The following is a 7,383-nucleotide window of genomic DNA, read 5'->3' on the forward strand; positions in this document are numbered from 1 at the left end:
AAAACTAATTAAATTAAAACTACTAACTACTAACTAATACTAATTAAAACAAACCAGAAACGTGTTGTTCTGTCTAATGACATTACAAGTGGAAAGATTACAGATTTTAATCGTCTTTAATTTTGTTACGTTATACATTTTAGAAATGTTTCATCCATACAAACACCACAAAACTATTTTCGATTGTATTTCTGAATAGTATGTTACACTTAGTTCACTGTTTTAAATACATCTAATTAAGAAAGTTAGGTGTTAGCATAAACTATTAGCAATCAATAATATTAAATTTAGCACTGTAATAAGCTGTTGCACTTTCCCCCGCATCTTGTAAAAATATATTTTCATTGTTCAAATATACATTAAGTCTGACTATCATATAATAAGTTAAATACAAAACTAAAGAAAAAATAGGGTTAAATATAATTCAAAATATTTTGCTAACAATGTTAACTGTTTATGAATAATAAAATGTATTAACTAAGGAGTAGGATGGCACAGTTGTTAGTATGTTTTTTGTTGTGTTTCTTTTTCATAAATACAACAGTAGTACCTGATGTCTCAGTGGCTTTCAAAATTAAATTATGCATGCAAACCTGTGAACTAGAAAGATAACTAAGATATCCATCCATTTATAATGGTGGCGAAGTGGTTAGCATTGCTATCTTGCAGCACTGGGGTCCTAGGTTCAATTCCTGCCATCCTGTGTGTGTGGGGTTTACATGTTCTCTCTGGGTTACATGGTTTTTCTCCATATGTGTGATATGACTCCCTCTCGCACTCCAAAACATACTGGTAAGTTAATTGGTTTATGGGAAAACTGGCCCTGGTGTGTGTGTGTTTGTGTCTGTCTGTCCTGTGATGGACTGGCGCTACGTCCAGGGTGTATTCTGCCTTGTGTCCGTTGCTTACTGGGATAGGCTCCAAATCCTCTGTACTGGATAAAGAGATTAGAAATGGATGGAAGTAAAGGCACTGTGTGGATGGAACTATACACAGTGTTAGAAACCCACGATGAAATGGCAGCATCTCACTGAGAATAAAATATTTTATAGTGCTGGCTTAAGGAAACAGCCTTTCCACCTCTCTTGCACATCAGTATCCATACCTAGTTATTTAAACAAATTGCCTCTAATTATAAACATCTTAATATGCTGGCTCTGTGGATCCGCATCAGCCCATGTTTGCCCATTCCTTCAATTCATATGCATCCAACACACAGTTCAATGCCAGCAACTACACATAATCTAAAATACAATCCTTATTTCAGTATCTATGTAAACATATAGTCTGTTAACTTCATCTTCATCAAAAGTATGCCTAACCCCAATAGGAAGTGTTCTTGTTATAAGTGTATTCCTCAGCTTTCCCCAAATTATCTTCTTCTTGCCAACATCTCTAGTCTTTTATCCTGCAATAACTCAGCCAACACTTAAATCTCCAAAAGCTGCTTGTGTTAATTTCTTTAAATCACAAATATCATGTGTAAATACTGGCCATGTAATACTCTGCATTGTGGAATAATAGTTTATTTTAAAGTGAACTAGAGAAATCAAGAATGGCTTTTTTTCTAGAATCAATAAATGCACATCCTGTTCACTGGGGAAATTAAATCCACACTGAGCAATCTTCAATATGTTCAGAATATGACAGCAAGAATCCTATCAGGGATGCATTACACCTGTTTTCAAGTCCTTGCACTGGTTACCTATCAGATTTCGAGTCAACTTCAAAATCCTTATCCTCCTTATATACTGTCCTACAACTGTTATTATTGATCACCGAATTATTGTACTTGACATGACTTCATTCAGCCTTTCCTGAACGTCTATGACAAGCAGAGAGAGTGCTGTTTCTGGTGCGATCTTTTGCAGCTGACATTTCACTGTTTTAAACGAACAAGAAATTAGATTGCTCATAAATCAGTTATTCTATATAAACACAGCGTAATTGCCCTCCGAAAATCCTCTTTTTCTTGTTCGTTTAGAGACCTTGATCGAAACTGATTTTAGATGTCAGAAAGGATTTATTTTCTCTGTATTTCCTACATTGCTTTGTCGAGATTTTAACTTCATATCTAACTTTATATCTAGGCTCAGATTTCAACTATAAATCGTACAGTAATTAATAGCAGTAAATACTGATGTTTTGCGCCCTCTTACCACAAAAATATATGTTTTGTAGTTGGGATTAACTTTATTTCGTACGCGTAGCTACTCCGATTCGGACACCGAACAGTTAAAGATGGCGGCAAATCAGACACCCAGAGGGGGGGGGGGGGGCGTCTTCTCGCCTCCATAACTAAAATGCCAAATAGGAGTGGCTTAAGCGACATACACAGTCGTGTAACTGACAGTTTGAGGTAGCCTATCGTGTAAATTTCGCTTTGTTGCTGATAGGTTAAGCTTTCGAAACTCTGCCCCAAAGTCATGTGACTGATTTTTCGCCCTGTTTCGTTGGTTAAACGCAATGATCACAAGCACCACCATGGTAACTGGGATGTGTAGTTTTTAATTCCGTTTGAATTATAACTGTACGTACTGTCTTCATATTTGGCCAGGGCTTTAAAGAGAAGGCGCGCCAAAAAATTTCGGTGCCGTCGTCTCCGCTTTAAAGGTACCCCCGTGCTGGAAGAATTTGACCTCGGAACGTTTGCCCAGCGTAGGTATAGTGGACATAAAAACAAGAGTTCGCTGGCATTATATCCTAGAAGACACAGACCGGCACCAGACCGGTAAATGCTTGATGAACTAGGGATTAGACAGTTTCCGAGTGCTTGTACAATCGATGGAAATGTTCAAATAAATGTGCAAAAGAAATAAACAAAATAATCATTTATTTCTTTATCATATTGGCTAGCTAATGTCCTCTCTTTGCTAGTTAGTGGCTGTGTTTCTGCGTTGGGAAGCAACGGGTGACTGTTCTCAGGCGGAAGATGTAAACAGCTTAATTTTCGTGTTAAATAATTTTTAAAAATTAAAATTCATTCTATACAGCAATCACATATTTGGGTACCGTTTCATAAAACTTTCATGCTTAAAATGTTTAGGGAGAAATGGAAGACTGGTGTGTATTTTTTCTTTAAACTATCAAGACCAGCCATACACAGTACAGTTTATGTACATACAGTAATGTTTATGTTCCTAAATTAATATCGTTTATGACCTTCAGATGCGTTATGCTCCTCTTCTTTTTATGCTCAGCTACTAAAATTTCCCTTTAGTGGTAAAATTCCATATAAATATTCAAAACTAAGCGGATTGAAATGTGCACAGTAAAGACATTAAATGATTAAATCTTTTCACTACCAACCAATGCACCACGAGTGCCCCTGTCGGTCATTTTGGCCAGCCAATCACTTACCGCGGTGCCCTACGATGCCCTGCGGGTTGGTTACTGTACCACGGGTTTTTACCGCTCATTTTGAATGGCTGCATCTGTAGGTTGTCTCTCGCAGTGTTCAGGAATTGCATTCCGAAACTGAGTCAGATCAAAAGTTGTAAGAAAAGCACCTATGGTGTCGGTTCTAACAGCTTTATTGATTCGATGTTAAAGGCCGGAAATGGGGCACAAGACACGCGACCGCAAAAAGCGTCGCCATCTGCTTCCAGCTGCAAAATGCCGTTTGCGGACGCTGAAGCATTTGAACTTGAACTTTATTGCCATATGTAACCGGTACTGGTACAATGGAATTCTTACTTACAGAAGGTCTCTCGATTGTAAAACAAGTGTAAAAAACAAGACAAAGTGCAAACAGTGCATCAAGACAATGTACAAACAAACAATAGACAATGTGCAAGTAAACATGTAGACATTTCTTTCCAAGGCAGCGGGTACAAGCGATCTCGCGTTTTAAAACCACCAGGAAAAGCAGAAAGGCACTTTTCCTTGCTTGCGCCGGCACACGACGACGTGAGGAGGACACCGTAGTCGGCAGGATTCGAACCTGCGCGGGGAGACCCCAATGGATTTCTAGTCCATCGCCTTAAACACTCGGCCACAACTACAGCGAGCGCCGCCGTTGTTGCGTTCTTGCTACAATCTCACATGGATCGCGAGGCTCCGGCGGAAACCTTTTTCAAAGTCGATCTCCATTAAAAAAAAGAAGCCGCACTTGAAATAGCTCTTACATTCGTGTTAGACGCAGGAATCGCCTTTTTATTGACCCTCTTACGAACGCCATGGAAAGCAAAACAAAGCAAAGCAGAGCAGAACAAAACGAACAAAATAAAACCCTCACGTCCTGCACTTGAATATAATGCCGTTACGTGCCGAAGCGGTATTGGACGTCATCCTAGCACTGCAACCCGGGGCGTACGGTATATGGGAACGAGCACACGTCACGAATAGTCTCTAATCACTCCCTGCACTGTAAGGCGCGTTGAAGCGTGCACCCTCAACATTCATCTTTGCGCATCTGTGAAAGGTAAACTCTTGAGCAAACTCTGAACCAGACGCTCAAACTCCAGCTAGGATTAGGGGTAGCATTCCCACGCTACTTGAACACTTTGTTTACGCTCAGTTCTGGATTTTGGGAACTTTAGGACGAGTGGGACTTTTCTCCTATCTGTCAATTCGTTTTGTTTTGGAGACTCTTGGCTGTCTGTGTTGTACAGTGCAGCGTGAAGAAAACGTTTTCGAAAACTGTGCCGGCTCAAAAGTTGTAAGAAATCCTCTCCAGCTCTTTTAAGTCTCTTCAGTTTTGTCATTTAAAGTGAAACTAGATGTATAACTGGAGCCTCACTTATGCAGATGGTGAGGCTCCAGTTCGACATCTAGTTTCACTTTATATGACAGAAGTACGTCAGACTGCGCTGGACTGGGGGATCACTTCCGGTTATTTTTACCATCTTAAACATTTGGAATCCTCCGCTAGGCAATTGTGACACTTCATCTTGGCTCCACCTAGGACACTCTTCAATCTTCCATCACTTCTCTCTTCTCCCGCAACACTCTCGTCTGTCGGCAGTATGTGGCGTCTTTGCAAAACCACCAATCTCACCACAGTAACGGGTTTTGGCAAGAGCGGAGGAGACTGCCTGGCCCGAACGGGGATCGAACCCGCGACCTTGGCGTTATTAGCACCACACTCTAACCAACTGAGCTAACAGGCCTCGTGCCCGCTGTCTTCGCTGTGCTGCAAAAAATGGAATTCAGAGAAATTTCTTTTGTCCTTCTTTGAATAGAAAGCCCTGCGATTCAGTGTACGGGCTTTCTCGTGCTGTTTAATGGTTCTTGTATCCCAAATCCTACACTGGCCTGAAGTGCCCCCCCATTTCACAGCATTTTTCAGCTGATTTCAAATGTACCTAAAGGAGAAGCATTATTGAAGACCATCAATTACCAAGAGCTTTTGTCAAATGTTTTGGTGGTCACTTTTAATGACCACAGAGAGCTATGACCTCGGATTTACATCCAAAAGACGGCGCCTTTTTACCACACAGCGTCTCCGTCACTATACTGGCGCATTGGGACCCGCACAGACCTCAGGGTGAGTGCCCCACCGCTGGCTCCATTAACACCGCTTCCAGCTGTAAGCTTTGCTTTTCCCTGTAGGTCACCCTCATCCGGGTACTGACCTGGCTCACAGCTTCTAAGCTTCAGAGGGTTTTCAGTTGCGAGTTGAAAGGGGATGCAAGTGATGGAGCCGCTCGCTGCAAAAGCCACTGCATTGGCCGGGAATCGAACCCGGGCCTCCCGCGTGGCAGGCGAGAATTCTACCACTGAACCACCAATGCACGCTGTAAGGGTCTCCAAAAAAGACGCTTTTTTACCACTCTGTGCTGGATGTTGGGTCCCAAGGGAACTTCTGGACGAGTGAGAATTTTCTGCTATCAAAATTTGGTTTCGGAGACTTTTGGCAGCCTACAGATGCAGCCATTCAAAATGCACGGGCGATACCGCATTATTTTGCGGTACGCTGTACGCAGTCTACCGCAAGCTACCGGTAAATACCGCGAGTTACCGTAAATTCTCCTATAATACGACAAGCAAAATAATAGTATCCGGAATTTCCGAAAGGTGGAGCTAATAAAGCTCAACCTCTCATGTTTGAGCTGTGGACATCAAAGTCTTTAACGAAGATATTACTAATAGTATTAATAATGAATGACCTTGGACAAGCTGTAAGTGTAAACTCAAAGTATTGCCCTGGTCAACATTCTTTTTTTCATCGACCGTCTTTGTAAAAGTAACACTACAGCATTTCGCAATCACGCATTTGTTTCCAATCATGCAAAGTACAGTAATTTTTGAGAATCGATTCACCATGCCTTTCACATGCTCATAAAAGAGATTGATTTAGGAACATAAACATTTTACCGTATGAAAACTGTACTGTATACAGTATGTATATGTATATTTAATGTCTTAACTGTGCCCGTTTAAGTATTGAATATTCATATCTAATTTTACCACTGAAGGGAAATCTTAGTAGCTGAGCATAAAAAGAATAGGAGCATACTGCAACGCGTGTGAAGGCCATAAACGATATTAATTTTGGAACATAAACATACAGTATATGGCTGGTCTTGGTACTTTAAAGAAAACATACACGAAACATGGTTTCATTATGACCAGAATCGGTCTTGAGATATTTTTAACTTGATTTACAGTATTTGAGAGGTATGTCTTAACACCGATACTACAGTGCTTAAGTACTGCTCACATATATGTTTCTAGGTTTATATTATGCATTTCATACGGTCAAATTACTTTTGAGCAACTAATAAGAAGCGCGAAACGGTATGCGTTTTAGTTTCGTTTTTGTGCTGGGACCCGTGGATTGATTAGAGATATCAAGTACATACAAGTCATTTTTTAAATGTTGTAGTTCGTCTTGAAAAAATGTTACGAGTACATCATCTATCAACAATTACACAGGTTCTGTTTCCATATTGCGGATTTTGGTTACGTAATATTATTTTCTAGATTTCACGTTGTGAATATATGATTTGGGCAAACAGAGCCGCAAAGAAGTACATTATGGGTTGTTGTTGTTTTTTTTTGCAGTTTTATCTAGAACAAGCGATGCTTAAACCTTTGTCTGATTCTTGTGAAACTATCCACACGACAGTTACAGTACCTAGGAGTTGACTTCAGTGATGTCACTGATGGGATGTTTCTAAAAATCCATCCTCTGTAAAACGTCTTCTCTAGTTGTCCTGCATATGTTTTCGCTAATGAAGCTGTGTGTTCTGAGCCTGGATCTCTACATTTCTGTATGAACCAGCTTAGAGGGCTAAAGACAGCTTGTGTTTAAATTGAGTGTAAGGCAATTTATGCTTCTAAAGTCATGGTCAGCATTTATTATTGTACTGTGCTGTAAACTTGTTCTGTGCCTAGTCACATTATTTTATAGCGTTTTTATAGTGTTATCAAATCCGG

At 40.3% G+C, this 7,383-nt stretch overlaps 2 non-coding genes across 2 annotated transcripts; both read right to left on the reverse strand.

Annotated features, from left to right (window-relative positions):
- Nucleotides 1-5,037: 5,037 nt before the first annotated feature.
- On the reverse strand, nucleotides 5,038-5,111 carry trnai-aau (transfer RNA isoleucine (anticodon AAU)). Its single transcript has one exon. It is a non-coding gene; the product is annotated as a tRNA-Ile (tRNA).
- Nucleotides 5,112-5,664: 553 nt separating this feature from the next.
- Nucleotides 5,665-5,735, reverse strand: trnag-gcc (transfer RNA glycine (anticodon GCC)). The gene has a single exon. It is a non-coding gene; the product is annotated as a tRNA-Gly (tRNA).
- Nucleotides 5,736-7,383: the final 1,648 nt, after the last annotated feature.

Source organism: Atractosteus spatula, chromosome 27 (genome assembly GCF_055471065.1).
Source record: "Atractosteus spatula isolate fAtrSpa1 chromosome 27, fAtrSpa1.hap1, whole genome shotgun sequence".
NCBI classification, from domain to species: domain Eukaryota; kingdom Metazoa; phylum Chordata; class Actinopteri; order Semionotiformes; family Lepisosteidae; genus Atractosteus; species Atractosteus spatula.